This window comes from Vombatus ursinus, unplaced genomic scaffold, assembly GCF_900497805.2.
Source record: "Vombatus ursinus unplaced genomic scaffold, bare-nosed wombat genome assembly UNPS02014798.1, whole genome shotgun sequence".
Classification (NCBI taxonomy): domain Eukaryota; kingdom Metazoa; phylum Chordata; class Mammalia; order Diprotodontia; family Vombatidae; genus Vombatus; species Vombatus ursinus.
Window position 1 is genome coordinate 70,067,337 of NW_020954576.1, and position 19,283 is coordinate 70,086,619.

Genomic DNA, 19,283 nt, shown 5'->3' on the forward strand with positions numbered 1-19,283 from the left:
TAGATAAGTCTTCTCACTCTAAATCCATCGTTTTCTACCATATAATGCTGCATGGGATAGTCTCTCTTATGTATTTAAACAACTCTGTCATGACTATAAGATGCCAGAACTTATAGAGGAATTTTACCTGGTATTCAATTATACAGTTAACTTTGATAAAAACATATTAAGCACCTACTACTGGCAAGGCAGTAGGCATGAAAAAGACTTAAAAACAGGTTGTGCTTTCCCTCTGAGAGCTTACTTTAATCTTAAGTAAGCTTAGAGCTCAAGAGCTGATGCTTGACTATATCCACAGCAGAGTAGACTAGCTTTTAAAAATACTGAATTATCATTTAGATTATATATTATTTTAGAGACTAATTAATACAAGCTTTATGTCTTGAGCTGAAGTATTTCGGTATGAAAATGTAGCTGAGTTCCTTAGTGTAAATAAGATGTACATTTCTAGGAAAGTGGAAACGTTTTCATTAATTATTGACTGCCACTGGCTTGTAGTGATGGCAAAATTCCAGGAAAGAAACCATTTCTTTGGAGTTTAAACAGAGGTTAAATAGAAAGCCAACTATTTTGCTATTTTGGGAGACTGTGCTGTTTCATGAGTTGCAGCCATATGCCATTACCTGAAAAGTATTGGTGTTTAAAAAATAGGGTTTGATTTTAAAGTGTTGCTTGGAATCATTGGAAGCATAGCGTAAATTCTTTTTTTTCTTACTTATTGCAAAATTAATTATCAACAAATACAGACATTTCTAGATGTAAAGGACAAGGAAGAAGGGATCATATAATGAATTATAACTTTGTATAGTTTAAGAAATATATAAATTAAGTTTAATAAGGTAGTAACAGTGTTACTCTATTTGTGTCCCTTTTTGTATTTTTTCTTCTGATCTTTTTTCCCCTTCCCCTCTATCTCCTGCCCTAGAGAAGGCTACCATTAGATACAAATGTTTCTCTGTGTATTCTATACATATATACTATATATGCATAATATATACACAATAATATATAACATATATGCATACTTCTATCTGTAAAATATGTAATATATATTCTGTACATACTTCTATTTATCAGTTCTCTTTCTGGGTGAAGATAGCATCTTTTTTCTTCTGTCCTTTATAGTTAATTTGGGTATTTATTGTAGTCAAAATAATTTATTCCCTCAAAGTCATTCTTAAAACAATATTGCTGTTACTATATACAATGTTCTCTTGGTTCTTCTAATTTCCCTCTTCATTATTTCATGCAAGACTTTCCATGTTTTTCTAAAAATCATTGAGCTCATCATTTTTCATAGCACAATAAGATTCCATCACAATCATACGCCACAACTTCTGATCTTTTAAAAAATTTTTCATTGATTTTTTTCATGTTTATGATTAGCCATTAACCCACTTCCCTGATCATTCTAGAAGAGAACCCCTCACTTGTAATAAAACTATACACTCAAGCAAAACAAATCGACATACTGGCCATGGTTAAGAATGGAATATCTCATTGTATTCTCTAGTTCATCACATCTCTACCTACAGGTGAGAGGTATATATTATATTTAAGCTTTTGAAGTCAGGGATGAATGGATGGATGGATAGATAGATTGACAGACAAATGAATAAAGGATTTACTAATTGATTACTATGTGCCAGGAACTGTGGTAAGCACTAGGGATTCAAATACAAGCAAGAAAGACTGTCCCTGATCTCAACATGCTTATAGTCTAATGAAGGAAGTTTACATATAAAAGGGTGCTGAAAAATGGAGGAAGATATAGGGTAGGATGGTATCCATGGGGGCATAAAGAAAAGATGACCAGGAAATGTCATGGTGGCTTGGGCCCTGGAAATAAAAGTTTAAAACCGACTTATCAGATCCAAAAGACCAAGGGAATAGAGTTCAAGTTTCTAGTGGGGTATAGATGGTTGGAGAGTAGAGACACGGTGAGATGACAGCCAGGAAATCATGATTGGTTATAGCTTTGGTCAGAAAGCTGAAGTCTTTCAAAGTTGTTTCCCCTTACATTATTATTGTATACTATTGTATTTATTATTGTAAACTATCCCTACTTATTGCATTCAGTATCAGTTCATGTAAATCCTTCAGTATTTATCTGAATCTATCATATTTATTATTGTGTAGTAAAATACTATTGCATTCATATAACAAAAATCATTCATCTGTTCCCCAATTGATACATACCTACTTTGTTTCCAATTCTTATCTACAACAAAATATGCTACTAAAATATCCTTTTACATATGTATGCATATATAATATATATGTACTTATATATAACATGTGATATTATATATTACAATATATTACATATAACATAATACAATATATCTGCTATAATCACATCCCTATTGTACTTACCAACTTTCTCCCACTCTATGCCAGCTAGTACTGATCAAGTAAATTATCCTGTATTTCCAATGAGCAGTCAAGTAGCATTTATTAATTACCTACTAGATGCCAGGCACTGTGCCAATCACTGGAGATAACAAAGAAAGATATTGCACAGTTTCTCTAATAGAGTCCACCTCCTTTTTTTCCTTCTATTTAAATCTCAGCCCAGGTAATTGTTCATCTGTAGTATTTGGCCAAGATACATGTACTGATGGATCAACTGAATGGATTGTCCACCCAACTTCACATCACATGTTCTCCAAAGACTTAAAATTGTGAATCACCCAAAAGAAAGTGGAAAATCTACAGTGAACATAAATAGGTTTCATCATATTCCCAATGATTAATTAAATGAAAAAGCAGCAGGTTGAGAGTCAAGAGAAAGAAGTTTCTAATTAAGTTCACACTCCCATTTTGTGTACCAGGGAATCAGATTTTGGAAGCTGAGAGACAACTGTAGATAGCCAGTTCAGTCACCACAGAACTAAAATTGTGTTAATCTCAAGACTCTGATTGAGAACAGTTCAATGGCAGTAGGAAGCCATAAAGTGTGGCAAATGTCCTGTTTTTCTTGAAGAACCAGGAGAAAACTGTAAAAACTTTTTGAGAATTCTAAGAACCAACTCTAAGCAAAGTATCTTGCATACAAATATGTTTGATAAATATTTATTGAATTGGAATTAGTTGAGTAAGCTGTGATCTATTAACACTTTCATCTTGTTACTGTGCACTGTTCCTTGTAATGCTGCTTCATACTAAATCCTCTTTAAATACCTAGGTGAATGTTGCATTGTTATTAGTAGGTAAAGGCTATAGATATTGTGTATACTATGATACATGGCATATTACATTAATACATTATATCTGATATTTTAAAGCCCTGTGGTCTTCTCCTCAAGTAGTAAATGGGGTATAAGGACCTTGGTAAAGGAAAAGTGGTTGCATCTTGAATATTGAAGTTCGATAACAATGCCAATGAGTCCTAGTCCTAGTCAGAAGGCAGAAGATGAGAAGAAGGGTTTAACAAAAGAATATTCCACACCTCCATGTAAGCAAAGGTATGGAGGTAGGAAAGAAAATAGTAGGAGTCAATTAGAAATCCTATGAAATAAATCCTCAAGTATGCAGCATTTGAAGACAGGCGAGTTTTTGCATAAAAAAAAAAAGATGATCATGAACAAACTACAGACCTCTGAGAGTATAAGAAATGTGGGTCAAATAGGAGATAATAAATATTTTGAGGAGAAACAAAGAGAGGTGCCACTTCTCAAAAAAGGAAAGGCATTCGGCAGTGGTTTGGCAATTTATTTTTCTCAAGGCCGGCACTAAACATAAGTTGGAGAAATGGCCTCGGGTGGAACTTACAAGTTTTGTTGGCAAAGTCTGTTGATGAGAAAGACAAAAAGCAGCATATGGAGAAATACAAAAATATATACTCCCTAGATACACTGCCTCTTCAGATGTCAAGAAAAAACCTGGAGTGAGCACAATAAGTGCGGCATGCTAAAAAGTTAAGAATTCAAGGCCCACCCACAGAGCCAAACATGAAATATTAGGCAAGTTGCTTCTTCTCCCCTCCCTACCTCCTGCAGATTTCTTTTCTTCCACTGCTTTATTGGAAGGTAATGCTGCCTCTTAAAAGGGAGCATATAATTGTCCTCAGTTGCTTCATTGTTAGATAAAGACACCAATATGTAAAATGGTAGGAATAGGAAGTTGAGAAATAGGACCTTGAATCAGGAATTATCATTCCTAATAATGAGAGGAAGTAGAGTGAAAAGAGCATTGTATTTGGAGCAGGAGTTCCCAATAATTTTTGTATCATGAACCCCTTTGGTAACCATTATGGGGTCACCTATGGACTTCCTTTCAGAAAAAATGTCGTCAGATACATAAAATAAAGTGCATACGACAGGGGAAACTATGTTGAAATAAAGTTATCTAAAATATCTTATTAAAAGAACTATCTCAGATCCCAGGTTAAGAAAATCTGATTTAGTTTTAAAAAGTTTAGGTTGGAATCCAAGCTCCTCACTAAATGACTCACAAATCATTCCACATCTCTGAGTCTCATTTTCCTTATCTATAAAAATAGAAAAGTACTACTTGCATTATTAACCTTACTTATGAGCTGAGATTAAGATCATGGGCATAAAAGTAGAAGTATACAGTAGCAGAGCCAGGTTCAGGTCGTGGTCTTCAGGCTCATAGTGTTTATTCTCCTACACTGCCCTGCATCAGAGTACTTCCTTCCTTCTATAAGGAAATTTTCAAACCTGAAATTTTCAGGTTTTTGGGTTTCGTTTCTATGTATTCAGGAGCTGCTTCCTCACTATTAAAGTGGTTTGGGGTCTGTTACTATCTCCCTCACAAATCTACTTTCAAGTCTAAAACTAGACTAAGGTTAAAGAAACCTGTATCCTACATGAGGATCTTGGGATTGTACATATAGACTGGGAGGGACCTCAAAAGCCATTAAGTCCAACCCCGTCATTTTATGGAGGAAGAAATCTTCCCTCAGATAAGCCATTTGCCCATGATCCCAGAAGGGGTAAGCATCAAGTGCTCTGATTCCAGAGTCATCATTCTTTCCCCTATACCACACTATCTGAAGTTTTACTAGAGATACTTGACTTCAAAGATCTGTGATTTCTTCAGAGTAGGTGTTTCTTCTATCCATGTAAATTGAAAAATATTCACAGATAGGGTTTGTGAAAATTATTTGGCCAAAATTAGCCTTTCCAAACCTAGCTAGCATCGCCTTTGGGTGACAGTTAATACAGTTCTTTGGTAGAACCATAGTCAGAGCCTTTCCAGTGTGATGGGACCTCCTCAGCTTATGCTTGGCTAGCGTGGCATTTGAGAACATAGAGTCACCTTTGCCTCATTATGAGATATTAGAGGAAAAATACAATGAAGACTTAACAACATATTAAAAATAAAAATCCATGTTATAAAACTTAATGGAGTATGATGTCTAAGACAAGGCACGTTTTTAGACTTGCTATACTCTAGTCATACTATATCTGGGGCATTTGTTATTGAGTACCACATTTTAGAAAGGAAATTGACAAATGAGTACACACAAAGGAAGGACCAGGATGTTGAGACCACACCATTTGAAGAAGGACCTGGGAGTGTTTTGAAGGGAGCAGATATTAGGGGGTACTTGGTTGCTTATCTTTAAGTATTTGAAGGGCCATCATGTGCAAAAGAAATTCAACTTGTTCTGTTTGGCCCCTGTAACTAGAATTAGGAGACATGAGTGGAAATTATAGTGAAGGCAGACATAGGCTCAATGTATGTAGGAAAAAAATAGGAATTAGATATATCCAAAACTAAAAGGAGCTGTCCCAGGATCATGTTCCTTCCTCCTCATAATAAGTTTTTAACATCATTAAAAAGGTGATTCTTGTTTGCAAAATTTATCTCTAATGGCCATCCCAGCTCTAAGAGTATGCTATGCCATTTTTTCCAAATAAATGTTTAAAAAAATTAACTCTGCTCCTTCTTAGTGAAAGTATTTCACCCATTTCTGCATTTAAAGGAACTCCGATTTTTTTCCATTCTCAAGCCTTTCTACAAAGGGATACCAGTGCCAGAGGCAAGGAGAGCCTTTTAGTTTCCCTTCAAGCCTCATGCCCCCAGGCTATTAGCAGAGGCATAGACAAAGACTGGCCACAACCAAGAATTATATTGTGAGTTGGCCTTCTATCTCTCAATAACAGGGTAACATTCAAGACAGGACCCTTGGTTAGTTTGAGTATTTCCAGATGAAATCTCTATAAGTGAAATATGACATGGTTTTCCCGAGTCTCAGATGCAGAATCTTGGCACACTTTGATATGCTTACAAGAAAATAAGAAAATCTGGGGAGGTAATGTAGATAGGCTGCCTGGATATTGACAAAGGGGGACAGAGTGTATCCTCGTACTGTAAGTGTTCCAACACTTCTACAAAGAGCGTCCCCACCTCTCACTGTTCTGAAACAATCATATTTTTGTTTGGAGTTTCCTGGGCCTGATCTCAGAACATTTAGTACCAACTTACTGAGGAGGTGGAAAAATTCCCCTACTTGTTTGGCTAGGAGATTTCCAGAATTGTCTTTCTTTGGATAATTAAAAGACTGTGTATGTGTGCGTGGGGGTGGGGGGAGAGGAGGTTGCAGAGTTGTGTGCCTTCTATTAAATAAGAACATTTAACAAGTGTACATATGGCAATTATTGTTCTGCACTGCTTCATAACTTTGCTTTTCTTCACATCACTAAAGACAGAAAAATATAATTCAGTTCATTTCTACCAACATTTTTAGTACCTACAGTGTGTAGAGCTGTGTGCCAGGTGGTTATAGTTGTTGTGGTTGTTCAGTCATTTCAGTCCTGTTTGACTCTTCATAATGAGATCACCTTGTGAAAGTACTACAGTGGTTTGTCATATCCTGCTCCAGCTCATTTTACAGGTGAGGAACTGAGGTAAACAGGGTTGACTTGTCCAGTTACACATCTAATAAGTGTCTGAGGCTGGATTTTAACTCGGATCTTCCTGACTCCAGGCCTAGCACTCTATCTACTGTGACACTTAACTGCTTCCAGTAGGTGCTTAATAAATTTTTATTTGTTGATTAGGATTAATGGGAAGGAAAAGAAAGGGAAGGAATGGAAGGGAAAGGAAGAAAAGGGAAGAGAAAGGAAGAGCACAAGCATACATATAAAACCTACTATGTGGCAGGCACTGTGCTAAGTGCTTTTTAGAAATATTATCTCATTTGATCCTCACAACATCTCTGGGAGGTACATACTGTTATTATCTCCATTTTACAGATGACAAAACTGAGGCAGAAGTTAAGTAACTTGACCAGTGTCACATGACTGGTATATTTCTGAATCAAATTTCAATTTCAGATGTTCCTGACTTTATGTTCACCACTTTTATCCAACATATCACATAGTTGCTTTTGTTTAGAAGCAAAATATTTGGTAACTAAGATGTTAGAAGAAAGAGTAAAGAAAGGACAAAATGTATATAGGATTTGATCAAGAGAGAGAGACAGAGAAAATTTCTCTGTATATGCATGTGTTAGAAACCCTGCTCTTTGCATAAACATTATTATAGCAAAGCAATTTAGTTTTCTCCATGGATAACAAAACATGCAACTAAAGGGATAAAGACAATTTGTTTTCTTTATTTTGTCAGACATTAGCTCAAGCCAAGAGGCTTCTCAATCATGTTGAAATTTTCCTAGGAACACTGATCCCTGAAGGTAGACATTTGTATTAGCATTCTCTACGTAGTCTGTTATTTGTATATAATGCCTGCATTTACTAAAAGGCCATTACATTGATGTTTCAGCTGTCATGCTCAATTTCTATGCATAGCCCTTATGGAAATGAGCAAAAGAATCTACTTTTTCTGGCTATGGTCTCAAACAGAACCCATCATAGAAACTGATCAAGAAAAATCATTTCAGAAGAAACTTCCATTAATATACAATATGTGTTTTCATCATTTTAATGTCAGCCTCCATGATTTATAGAGGAAACAGTGCTTTTCCGAGGGTTAGCCAAGAACCAATTATCTCTCATACTATTCTTGTTCTTCACTTCTAAATTTGTCAAACTGAGGAAACACATGTCATACCTTGTGAATGTCAGATGATAATAAGAGCCTTTAATGGTCTACGAAGTAACCCTGTTGTCTCTTGTTCTTAGAATTTTTATTTTCTAGTAATTTATAGAAACCTCTTCTTTTAAATTTCATAAGTATCATGTGGCTAAAGAAGCAAAAAAATTATCTTCTCTTCATTTTCAAAACTCAAAATCTCTTCTTGCAGAAAGACCCGTACGTCACTGTCCCAAGAATTTTAACGTGAGATATTTTCACATTTATAGTATTTTCTCATGTATCCAGCTTCTTCAGTATATATATTTGGTTGTTCTCTTTGCCTTATGACCTTCCCAGCCCCTTCTCTTCAAAAATCTGGAAAAGTATAAGCTTGAACTAGATAATTTTTAAATTGTGGATCCCTCCCAGTTCTAACATCCTATGAATCTTTGGACACAACCAGTCTGTGAGTACAACATGCATTTACATTACTGAGTGGCTGGAAAATTCTCACTGTGCCACCTGATGCACTGCTACATTGTATTATATTTATACGTGCAGAAAAGGCTCTCCAAACTAGCCAGGTTTTCTTATATCTCTATTAAGTGTTTTCTCAAGAGATTGAGATAAGGAATGTTGGGCTATGAGATTCATAGCCTTTTGCCGTCCAAACAACTCAGAATAATAGTTAGGCGGTATAGTTCCCATTAGAACAACCAAAATAGCAAACTTCAAATATTATGAAGTTAATTAACAAAATAATTACAATAAATCTCTCTGGCCACTGTTATTTCATTTTAAAATTACTTAACTTAACAAATGATTAATGAAGACTTCTACTGTGCTAGTTGCTGAGAGGAGATGCAAAGGTGAAATCTCTCCCTCAGGGTTCCAGGGATTTGAGTACTAAATCCCTCCAAGTTTGAGCATTCTCTATTGCTTTTGCCTCAAGCTCCCATTCCAGTATGTTTTCTCCACTGTTAGCTGCCATTAAAATATTTCCCTGTTCCATTAGGTTGTATTACAAAAGAATGTTTCCTTTGCAGGTGTAGGAAGGAAGGAAGGAAGACTTGGAGATGCAATCTTACTATTTCCCATGGTCCTTGGCGAGACTGAGATCAGACTTAACACAGGTTCTAGTTAGCATTGGTTTCACCAAGTTCATAGAAAAATGTGGCATAGCTAAAAGAATTGCCATTTCAGCTGCCATAAGGTTGAATCCGAAAGATTGTTTCTCAGGACTTTGATGATGAACTGGCTGGCCACAAAACTCAGCATGGATGTCATTCATAAAACCCTGGTGGCTTGCTCTCCAGACCTTTTGAATCTCACAAGGTTACTGCCATCTCTAACTTTCTTCACTTAAAGCAGGAAGAATAGACACAATAGCAACAGAGGTACCATACACTTATGGACCATATTATTACAACCCTGGTGAAAACAGACTATTGCCACTCTTCCTTCTGAATGTAGAGTCCTTTACTCCTCACTTGAATACATCAGGCAGGAAAAAGTCAGATCAAGGAACAATTCCTTGCTGACTAGAGCCTTTTGAATTCACCCCAGTTTCAGCCCCGTTATTAATCCAAAAGGCTCCTCTTTACCTTGTCAGTAGCAGACCAGAACCATGAAATGTATGTGCATGCTTCCTAATCCACATGGTGATTGCCCTGAAGGGGTACTCTCTGCATGCTCATAAGGACTAGATTTACTGGCCACTCTCCTGTTATACACTGTTTCATTGCTTCTGTGATCTCATCAATGTGGACACTACCTCCTCTACTACAGAGTCCTTCCATGCTGTTTCAGCCTGAAAAACTCTGGTCCACATCCTCCCTTAATCTTCCAAAAACATTAGAGGCCTTCCTATAGATCTCCTAGGCACATATACAAAGCCATACAATGCAAAATATAATGTAATAAATAAATAAAGGTACAAAATAGAATTCTGTGAGTTCTGAGAAGAGTGATTACTCTTGTGTGAGTAAGTAGCAAAGGGGAAATATTGATTATAGATTTACTCTTTTTAAATGGTTGACAATAAAAGGAAAGAATGATGGAATGGTCCCTTGAAGAGGTAAAAGTGTCAAGTTAAGGAATTTCAGAAATGGGGAAACCTCAATGTTTGGAGGCAGAAAAGAAAGAGAAAAGATCCAGGGGAAGGAGAGAAAATGAAAATGAAAAGGGGGGAAGGGGGCAGCGAGCAGTAATTGATGCAGAAAAATCCTCAAGGAAGCAGGAAGAAATAGGGTGAAGGGCGTGGGCAGATGAATTATTTCTGGTAAAGAGAAAGGTTCCTTGTTGTTTGTTTTACTGAGATGGAAAAGAAAAAAGGATGAGTGAAATTGTAGAAATGTTTTTTAGAGGAAGTATGTTACAGTTAAAAGGATACTGGATTTGATTTCAGTTTCTGACTCTGTTACTCAGTATCCATATGAGCTGAGGTAAGTCATTTAACCTCACTAGGCCTCCTTTTCTCCATCTGTAACCTAAAGACGAAGATGTTGGCTTATCTCTAAGGTTCCTTTTGCTTTTGTAACCTATGATCCTATGAAATGTTGAAGAGGAGAACAGAGGATAGTTTAGGTTGGAAGACTTTCTTGATGATTTAGGGAGCTGTATTTGGGGGCTACAAGCACTTAAAAATATTAAGAATGATCATTGTGGGTAATGTAGCAGGGGTTTGATCAGAGATGAATGACAGGATTACTAACTGAGGCATAGATATGGTCAAATAGCATAAACTTGGAGATAAATGCAGATAAATCAGTATGATTGCATTACCTTTCTCAATATAGGAGCATTGGATTCAGATTGGTAAGGCATGTATGTCAGAAGTTGAGGGAAAAACAAGGTGAGGACAGAGAATCTAGGAGGAAAGTAAGAACATCATTAAAATGGCCAATCATACCCATGCATCCAAAATGGGTAGGAAGGCAACTGAACTCATAGAGAAAAGAGAAAAGTCAAGGAATAGTAGATTGGAATGAGGGCAAATCTGTTCTCCGGACTTGAAAGAATGAATTATGTGGAGGGAAAGGAGTTTTTCATCAGAGAAGAATGTCACAGATTAAGGGAGAAGTATAGTATGTATGTAAATTGTAATTCCTGTGTTATTCACGAAATATGAAATTTATTCAGAAATGTGTTTCACATCAATCAACCAGAATTAACTCTGTAATCTGCAAAAGATCTTCCATGCAGTGAAAGATTTTTAAAATATCTACCAAGTAAGATTTTCCTTATTTTAACAAAAAGGTCTCCCAATGTATCTTTTGAGGTGTTTGTAGGTAATAAATAGGAATTTTATGTTTCTGACCAACCCATTTAAAAATTTAGCTACTTAACCTCACTTAGGGTGTATAAAAGATACTGATGAAGGAGACTGGATTAATATATTCATCTATGTTGAGTTTTATCACCAATCATTTCCTCTTACCTTCCTTACACTCTGTCCAAATAGAAGAATTGTGGTGACCCAAACATGACCTCCACTTACTTTCCCATTGTGCCCTTGCTCATATTATTCCCTCCTCCTACATTACCCTTGACCTCTAGGCTTCACCTCTTAAAATTCAAGGTCCAACTGGAATTCTATCTCCTTTATAAAACTTTGCCAGGTTCCCCAAGTCAGAAGTATTCTTGTCCTCCCCCATAGATATGTCAAATGAATAAAATGAATGAATGAATCAGTACATGGACTTATGTCCTCCCACCCTTCTTTGAGCTTAATCAATCTGCCAGTTATAATCATAATAAACTTTGAAATCATTGCCTTGATTACATGAACAGAATGAGGAGAATGAGGTGGATTATTGCCTTTTTTTATTTCTTCCAGGTGGTGTGTTCTCAGTGCCTGTGTCTGAGTCATATCATTGATCTTTCATTTATTTTCTCTGATCCTCACCATCCATCTCCATCAAGAGCAAAGGAGGAAAGATCAAAGAAGGTTAATATTAGTGTGCATGCTATGTGCTAATCGAAATTAAATTGCTTTCACAAACCTTTTTCCCCTGATCCATTGCACAAATGCCTTAACATAAAGCTAAACATCTGTTGAGTATGGATGTCCTCTGAAATGGGTGATACATGATTATAAAACAGTTCAGGTTGCTTCTATGAAAGAAGCAGTATTACACGTAGTGCATTAAATGATGAAATTGGAGCTTAGAGATCTGAACTGGTATATTCTGGCTCTGTCACTTACTGGCGGTGTGGCCTCAGGGAAATTAGTAATAATTAGTAATAATAGCAATGATCTATAATAATAACCCATGTTTATATAGCATTTCGTGATTCACAAATTGGTTTTGAATGCATCTTCTCATTTGATCTTTACAATAACTCTGTGGGGTCAGTGGTACAAGTATTATTATATACCTATTTGGTAGGTATAGAATCTGAGATTTGGAGAGGCAGTCATTTTTCCAAGGTCACATGGTTAGTAAGTGGCAGAACTTGGTGAACTCCTGTTCCTCCGACTCAGTCATTCATTCAGTAAATATTTGTTGATATTCTGCTATGTGTGAGGCTTTTGCTAGATGCTGCAAATATAATGTGCATTTCCTGCCCTCATGGAATATACATTCTACTGACTCTGTGTCTAGTGCTTTTTTTTGTTTCCAATCCCCCCCCCAAAAAAAAACCTCTACCTTATGCTGAACTTCAGTTTCTTCATATGTATAATGGGGATAAGAATATTTGCATAACAACCACTGGGTTATTATAAATAGAAAATTAGGTAATGGAAGTAAAAAATTTGGTAAAACAGTGAAGCTCTATTGACTCTAAAACTAAACTTTCATTATACTTGACACTGCCTCACCATGGGATTACTTCTGACTCCCCTCAGGAGTCTCATTTAAGATTTACCTTAGGCCACATTCTACTCTATAGTAAAAAGTGGTATGTTAAGACTGATAAATCCACCTGCTCTTGTGATTCCTTGCTCTACCCGTTTTAAATAGACCGCAGATAAATTTTCATTTTGCTGGAGAGACTAGTCTGCACAGCAATAGCTGAGAAGTCACTTTTTATCTATATGCAAATGGGCAGAATTCCTTTAACAACCTAGGAAATGCCGCTTTTCCAAATGAGATAGAGTTATATTCACTTTCAGGGAGGTTTCAAAGTGAATGCTAGAAAGATGCATACATGCATGCATGCAAGTGTGTGTTGCATATATAACATATATATATATATATACACTACATATGTGTATAGATGAGTATATGTCTATATTATATATGCATATGGGTATATATGTAGATAAATAATCATGTAAATGTTATGCACACATATTGAGTATATTTGGTTAGCCATAAGTATAGGAAAAATTAAATGCAGGCTTTATTCTTGGAATACTTTTTTTTTAATGTCATTTTTGGTAGATATTTCAAAACTGCCTTTAAAATTTTTTAAGTATATTTTATGTTTTTAAAAAATTTATTTATTTTTAGTTCTCAACATTTACTTCCACAAGATTTTGAGTTCCAAATTTTCACCACATCTCACCCCTCCCCCCACTTCAAGATGGCATGCGTTCTGAATACCCCTTCCCTAGTCTACCTTCCCTTCTATCTCTCCCTCCCCCTTCTCTTATCCCCTTCCCCTTCTGTTTTCCTGTAAGGCAGGATAGATTTCTGTACCCCATTTCCTGTATTTCTTATTTCCCAGTTGCATGTGGAAACATTTTTTTTAAACATGTGTTTTAAAACATTGGTTTCCAAATTTTCTCCCTTCCTCCCTCCCCACCCACCTTCATTGAAAAGGCAAGCAACTAAATATAGGTTATACATGTGCAGTTATGCAAAACACTTCCACAGTAGACATGCTGTGAAAAACTAACTCTATTTCCCTTAATCCTATCCTGCCCCGCCATTTATTCGATTCTTTCTTTTGACTCTGTCCCTCCTCAGAAGTATTTGTTTCTGATTACCCTCTTTCCCAATCTTCTCTCCTCTCTATCATCCCCCTACTCACTTGTCCCCTTCCCCCCCTATTTTCCTGTAGGGTAAGACAGGTTTCCATACCGAATTGAGTGTGTATATTATTCCCTCCTTAAGTCAAATCCTATGAGAATAAGATTCACTCACTCCCTCCCACCTTCCCCTGTTTCCCCTCTACTGTAAGATCCTTTTCTTTTCTGGGTTTGTTTTTTTTTTGTGAGATAATTTACCCTATTCTACCTCTCTCTTTCTCCTTCTCCTAGTATAATCCTCTCTCACCCCTTAATTTTATTCTCCAGATCAACTCACCCTGTGCCCTCTATTTATCTATCTGTCCATCTATCTATCTATCTATACACACATACATATATTTTTTTCCCTCCAACTACCCTAATACTGAGAAAGGTCTCATGAGTTACAAATATCTTCTTTCCATGCAAGAATGTAAACAGTTTAACCTTAATAAGTCTCTTATGATTTCTCTTTCCTGTTTACCTCTTCATGTTCCACTTGAGTCTTGTATTAGAAAGTCAAACTTTCTATTCAGCTCTGATCTTTTCATCAAGAATGTTTGAAAGTCCTCTATTTCACTGAATGACCATTTTTTCCCCTGAAGGATTATACTCAGTTTTGCTGGGAAGGTGATTCTTGGTTGTAGTCCTATCTCCTTTGGCCTCTGGAATATTATATTCCATGCCCTGCAGTCCCTTAATGTAGAAGCTGCTAAATCTTGCGTTATCCTGATTGTGTTTCCACAATACTTGAATTGTTTCTTCCTGGCTGCTTGTAATATTTTCTCCTTGACCTGGGAACTCTGGAATTTGACTACAATATTCATAGGAGTTTTCCTTTAGGGATATCTTTCAGGAAGAAATCAGTGGATTCTTTCAATTTCCATTTTGCCCTCTGGTTCTAAAACATCAGGGCAGCTCTCCTGGATAATTTCTTGAAAGATGATGTTTAGGCTCTTTTTATGATCATGGCTTTCAGATTATCCAATAATTTCTAAATTCTCTCTCCTGGATCTATTTTCTAGGTCAGTTGTTTTTCCAATGAGATATTTCACATTGTTTTCTAATTTTTCATTCTTTTGGATTTGTTTTACAGTGTCTTGATTTCTCATAAAGTAACTAGCTTCCAATTGCTCTGTTCTAATTTTTAAGGAAGTATTTTCTTCAGTAATCATTTGGACTTCCTTTTCCATTTGGCCAGTTTTGCTTTTTAGGGCATTCTTCTCCTCATTGGCTTTTTGGACCTCTTTTGCCATTTGGGTTAGGCTATTTTTTAAGGTGTTATTTTCTTCAGTATTTTTTGGGTCTCCTTTAGCAAGCTGTTGACTTGTTTTTCATGATTTTCTTGCATCACTCTCAGTTTTTCCTCTACATCTCTTACTTGCTTCTCAAAATCGCTTTGATTTGGCTCTTCCAAGGCCTGGGACTGATTCATATTTTTCTTGGAGGCTTTGGATGTAGGAGCTTTGACTTTGTTGTCTTCTTCTGGTTGTATGTTTTGATCTTCTTTGTCACCAAAGTAAGATAAGATAGTCTGACTCTTTTTGCGCTGCTTACTCATGATCCCAGCCAATTACTTGAGTTTTAAACTTTTTATTAAGGTAAGAGTCTGTTTCCAATGTGGAAAACATACTGTCCCACACTTTGGGGCTTTATACAGTTGTTTTCAGAGAAACTTCTAGGGACCTGTAAATTTTCAGTTCTTCCAAGGTGCTGTGATAAGGGGAAGGTGTTTCCTCTCCACCACCACCACAAGTTCTACCACACCAGCATTCCTCCTTGCCCCAGAACCGGCCCTCAAAACTTTGACCCAGATCCAAGCACGGGCAAAGCAAGAGATTCCTGCCTCAGCACTGGCAAAGAGATTCCTGCAATCCCCCTCTGATCAGCCACTCGATTACCCCTCAGTCTGTGGGCCGGAAACTCAGAAGGCAGTTGCTGCCCCTGGGGTGGCCGAGACCTAGCTTCTACCTCTCACTGCAGTCACAGACTTTTCCCACTGACCTTCTAAATTGTCTTTGGCCCTCGTGGGTTGAGAAGTCTGGAAACCGCCACAGCTGCCTGCGATTCAGTACTCTGAGGCCTGCTCCAGGATTTCTGTGGCCTGTGTGCCCCAGCCACACTGCGCTCCTCTCTCCACCTTGTGCGATATGCCTTTCAGATCAGCCATCCATGTCTTGGGCTAGAAATTTGTTTCCCTCTGTCTTTTTGTGAGTTCTGCTGCTTTAGAATTTGTTTAGAGCCTTTTTTTTACAGGTATTTGGAGGGGTTTGGGGGAGGGCTCAAGCAAGTCGCTGCTTTCACTCAGCCATCTTGTATCTGCCCCCCTCTAAGTACATTTTAAAATTATATACTTTAAGGGTTTTTTTTTGGAATCTGCAGGTTTCTTAGCTCTAGCAACAAAAGTAAACATCAAGAGTGAAACTCTTGCATGCTAAAGTGGGTCAAGGATATTAGGTAATGAGGCCTTTGCTATATCTAACCTGGTAATATCTAGTGCTTACTTTGCCTTTGTAAATAAAAATAAGCATAGTCTGCATATTTTTCCCCTTAAAAACAAACACTCACACATAAGCAAAAATCACAGCCATATGGACCTTTTGGTAAATGGTGATTGCAAATGTTGCTTCAGAGTCATGTAAATGGAAAGACCCACTTACCTTGTGGTAACTTAGAATTTTAGCTCTTTTCCTAGTAAATACATGTTCACTACATAGTATTAGTTAGTATTCCTATGATATTTTAAGGATTATAAAGAGCTTTATATGTGTTATCTCATTTGGTCCTCACAATAACTCAGTGAAGTAGGTGCCCTCATCATCCCCATTTTACAGATAAGGAAACTGAAGCCTAAAGGGCTTATTGACTTACAGGAGTCATTGGAGTTCATAAGTGTCTGACTCAGGATTTGAACTCAGGTCATCCTAACTTCAAGTTCAGATCTTAATGAACCACCTAACTGCCTATGTCAATTATATTATGTCTATTTCTTCTTTCTCCTCCTCCTCCTCCTCCTCCTCCTCCTCCTTCTTCTTCTTCTTCTTCTTCTTTCAGCCTGTAATCAATGGAGAGAATGCTCTGTGTGGAAATTCCTTCTACCATTGTAGCTCAGCAGTTGTTCAGTATTTTATAATCTTAAGAGAGTTGCCCAGGACAGTGAGAGTCTATGTGATTGCCCAAAGCCACATACAGAGAATATGTGTCAGAGATTATTATACACACACACACATACACACACCTGCATTAAAAAAAACACATACTACATACATCAAATGATAATAAGAAGCATGGTGAATAAAAGCAATATAAGGGTAACATACCTTGAGCACAAAATAAGTCTGTATCTGCAAGTGCTAAAAAATATACAAAATAGAGCCCTGATCAGAGTTAGTGGGGTTAGTTTGTGAAGGCTTTATCTAGGAGAGATGCTTTGAGTTAATGAAAGAACTCATGGGAATGTGAAGGGCACAGGGAAGTGGTTGACAGAGGGAGAAAAGAGAATAAGATGCCAAGTAATCATCCTGGAGGAATTATTGATAGAATCAACCAGTAGTTATTGAATGGTATAGACATCAGTCTCATAACCAAATAGAGCACTGGATTTGGAATTAGGAAGAACTGGATTCAAATTCTGATTAAGAGACTTAGTCACTCAAGTACTATAAAATCAATTATCGATAGTATTATTATTATTCAATAAGTCAGTGTCATAAAAGTGGAAGAGTTTAACCAATTATCTAAAAAACCTTAAGACTGTTGCTTTGTTAGTATAGGTTTCAGTGATTCTTAGAGGAAGAAAAAAAGAAGGAAGTCAGCATCATGAGGATATGTGTAACCATATAAATATGTATGGATGTACATGTGTGTATGTGTATGTGTGTGTGGAGAGAGAAAGAGAGACAAAGATACACAGAGAGAATTTTAAATAGGTTAAAACTGCACTTTTGGAACAACGTAGATTCATATATGTATATATAGCATATAAATAGGTATTTACACTTACTAATCTCAAAGATTTTTTTATTACTGTCAGTACATGACAAATGGGGGAATATGGAGAAAAAATAGAATATTTTTGTCTTGGACCCCATGCATCATTAGCTGAAAGGCTAGATAAACCATAAATTGAGAATCTATCATTTTTTAGGATATATGAGGTAGAATAAGCATGTATCACCTTTCCACTGTTCATATGCTTATTCTTTTAAAAGTCTTTTTTATAACTAAAGGAAAGAGAAAGAAAGGAAGGAAGAAAGCAAGCTAATATATATGTCCAATAGAACAAGACAGCAAAACATCCAGGAACCTAGATTAAAGAATTGGGATGAAACTCCAAGGTCATCTAGTCCCACTGTCCTCTGCTTGCAGGTAATCCTATTATTAAGCAAACAGAGGGGATTAATTCAAACAGAGGGGATTCTCCTGCTTATAAGAAAAGATTCCATAGTCTGCTCCTATCAATGATTTATGGTTATGACCTAGTTTTTTCTTTTGCCTATTTTATGCCAATTGACTTGCAAGTCATGGTATCATCTTCTTGATGTCATGGTCTTCTTCAAGAACAAAAGACAAACCACATGTAGCTTATTGAAATATATATAGCTACACACATATATTAAAATACAGACTATATATATATATAATCTGAATATTTGCCCTTGATATATGTATATATACATACAGACACACACACACATATATATACATACACATAAATGTTTTTAATAGTGTAGTTCAACTCCTTACCATACTTTATGTTTATTCAAGTGTACCAAACATCAAAAAATTAATGAAGTGTCCCAAAGCAGTCACCCTCTTTTGTATTACACATACTAATATCATCAAGGGCCTAGGGGAAAATGGTAAAATAGGCAAAGTGTGTCTTTGATGTCCTCCCACCTCTCTATACACCTTTCATTGTCCCTCAGCACTTGTCTTTGTCCCTTTTCCAAGTAGTTTTTGTTGTTGATTTGTTTCAGTCCTGTCTGACTTTTCATGACCCTATTTGGGGTTTTCCTGGCAAATTAACTGAGCACCTGTCATTTCCTTTTCCATCTTATTTTACAGATTAGGAAAGTGAGGTAAACAGGATTAAGTGACTTGCCTAGGGTCACACAGATAGTGTCTGAGGCCAGATTTAAACTCAGGTCTTCCTGAGGCTAGGCCCAGGGTTCTATCCATTGCTCTACCTAACTAATCCTTTTCCAAGCAGACCAGCGTTCTAAAATCAATTCTCTTCAGGTTCCCTGATCTCAGCTCTTGTCTTTAATTTTCTTTCATTCTCAACCTCCAATTACAAAGGTATAAAGTATAA

The 19,283-nt window shown here is 36.6% G+C and overlaps 1 protein-coding gene across 2 annotated transcripts in view; it reads left to right on the plus strand.

The window, feature by feature from the left end:
• Positions 1–19,283, plus strand: part of LOC114049963 (muscarinic acetylcholine receptor M3) — a 607,675-nt gene that overhangs the window by 492,183 nt on the left and 96,209 nt on the right. Inside the window, exon 4 of one of the 2 annotated variants that reach the window (XM_027871448.1) lies at positions 11,849–11,959. The exons of the other annotated variant lie outside the window; for it this stretch is intronic. The gene's annotated coding sequence lies outside the window, so the exon portion shown is untranslated. The remainder of the gene's footprint in view (positions 1–11,848; positions 11,960–19,283) is intronic. 2 annotated transcript variants of the gene reach the window in all.